The sequence below is a fragment of the Ostrea edulis genome, chromosome 5 (assembly GCF_947568905.1).
Source record: "Ostrea edulis chromosome 5, xbOstEdul1.1, whole genome shotgun sequence".
Classification (NCBI taxonomy): domain Eukaryota; kingdom Metazoa; phylum Mollusca; class Bivalvia; order Ostreida; family Ostreidae; genus Ostrea; species Ostrea edulis.
Window position 1 is genome coordinate 9,927,769 of NC_079168.1, and position 2,477 is coordinate 9,930,245.

General features: G+C 34.7%; 1 long non-coding RNA gene across 1 annotated transcript; it reads left to right on the forward strand.

The window, feature by feature from the left end:
- The first annotated feature begins 395 nt into the window (after positions 1 to 395).
- On the forward strand, positions 396 to 1,333 carry LOC125651674 (uncharacterized). Its single transcript, XR_007361316.2, has 2 exons — positions 396 to 492; positions 1,216 to 1,333. It is a non-coding gene; the product is annotated as an uncharacterized LOC125651674 (long non-coding RNA).
- Positions 1,334 to 2,477: the final 1,144 nt, after the last annotated feature.

Genomic DNA, 2,477 nt, shown 5'->3' on the forward strand with positions numbered 1-2,477 from the left:
ATAAGTCTATATTGGAACCATTGAAATTTTGAATTTTTTGTTAACTTAAATGGTAACTTATAAATTGTTCTCCATTCACTTTCTTCAAGTCCAAATAGAGTGTTCCATTTTGTTTTACAGATTGGTTCAGTATCGTTATAGTTCAATATATCATAAATATGTTTTGATTTCTTATAACATAACAATTTACGGATATTGGGTAAAATCAAGGGATTTTGTACCTTAAATATAGCCCCTTCATTATTTTTTGTTTTCATCCATGCTTTTACTGCTTGTACTATACCCATAAATTCTAATAAAAATTAATATATACACAAAGATAAATGAATAAAAAATTTTAATATGTATAAAAAGTACTATCTTCATGTATGATATCATTTACATATTCACGGCTACCCATGTCCTAAATCATAATGTATCGGTTATGCAAGAAAATTCGTTTGGGGTGTTTCCGGTTATGAGTTAAAAGAGAACAACACGCCGCTTCGACAGGTAGGTAGATCTGAGTTTTTCTTGTTTATGATAATTTAACCACTGTTGACGAAAATCGGGGAATGTAGTCAGCTGTAGAAATGATTAAAGTAATCGAAATAACCACAATTACCCATATCTAAAGCGGCAAGACGACACGAGATGATTTTCCGAGAGCAGAAGGAGGTTGAATTTTGAAAAATTCTCACAACTCTCGATTGTCAGGGTCAATATCGGCTCAATCAACTAACCAGTCGAAATAAGTTGACCACTCTAGGGACGATTTGTGCAAGTTAAAATTAAAATACTCTCCTTTTTATGTTGGTGTTTGTATTTTGCCAAAATTTCTATCCAAACGGGTCAGGTAATGCTTTAGAGGATAAGTTATGATTTAATATATTGGTTAAGATTTAGAGGAAAATTTGGTTAATACACACCCCGCTGATAGATACAATAGTATTACGCACCTGAATGAGTTTGTATTACGTGACGTAATTTAGATTAGTATGTACGATTCTGGATCTGCAATAACATTAATGCATGACTTAGGATTTATTGAAATTAATTCTTTTTATTTGTAACGAAGGTATTTGAAAAATATTAGTCGTGTTAGGGAAAAAAAGATTGATACCGTTTTCGATTTGCGAATTCATCTCTACTCTTTCCCATGCAAAAAAAATGTATAAGCTTTAGATATTTTTCTTCAATGTACATGCATGTACTCGTATATGTATATTTATTCAGGAACGTATTCACCAAAACTAAATAAAGATGCTGCTTATTCGGAACCAAAGACGTGGCAATCAAGGCTAGACCCAGATAGTATGTCAACTGTATGTATAGTAGGTGCAGAGAATTGAAGAAGATAGAGTATTATTCTAAGGTGTGTATAAGCAACTTATTTATGACTATGTAGAAAATTAACGGATTATGTAAATGTCGAATATTTATGCATGACCTTTAATTGTCAAATACTTAGGTAACGCTTATGCTTTCTTGATGAAAGGTGAAGATAAGGAACAGTGACCAATCTCATAACTCCTATAAGCAATACAAAATAGAGAGTTGGGCAAACATGGACCCCTGGACACACCAGAGGTGGGATTAGGTGACTAGGAGAAGTAAGCATCCCCCGTCAATCGGCTACACCCGCCGTGAGCCCCACACCCCGATCAGGCAAACGGAGTTGTCCGCAGCCAAAATCAGTGTGCCAAGAACGGTCCACCAATCGCTACATGATGTTGCACGGAATATGTTGTTACTTTGCATTTTCTGGTCTAGTACTTTACTTCAAATTCAGAACACCAAATGTTAAAGTCTATAAGGAATTACTTCATATTAGGATATAGAAATCTATTGATTTTCTAGTAAAATGGTTAAGGGGCCGTAGGCCATAGTCAGATTACCTGGGGTGGGGGTGGGGATGATACACTATATACATGTAGGTGTCGATCTTGTGTCAATTTACTCTTTAGGATGAATTTATAAGCATGGAAGCTATCATGATATGGTCTTGTGATTATGATAACGTTTTCTCTCCTTCACAGGGACCATTTAGACAGAGACCGCCTCCAATAAAATATATTTACCGAATGCACCAAATCGACATGCCAGAGAACAACCCATCAGGCAACATGATGGTTACAAAATAAATGACTTTAAGCTGTTGCAGCCGCAGAGACTTGGACTAAACTTTGATTACATGTCAGAATCTAATGTGTAATAAAAATACTAGTTAATTTTGAGCGTGGTAGAATAATTACTAAACTAACAAAAATGGACTTTCGAAATATTCCTCATCTGACCAATAATATCAAATTAATTGTTGTCACCATTTGGCGTCTTTTGTCCGCTAACTAAATTCCACATGAGAACCACTGAATGAAAATTAACCAAACGTGGTCGAGTTCTTCCAGAATTGCTGTTTCTCTAAATCAGATTCGTTAAGATAACTGTGAGAGTAGATGCCCTACAAAACCTACTTCTTTGTGAAAAATTATAAAACA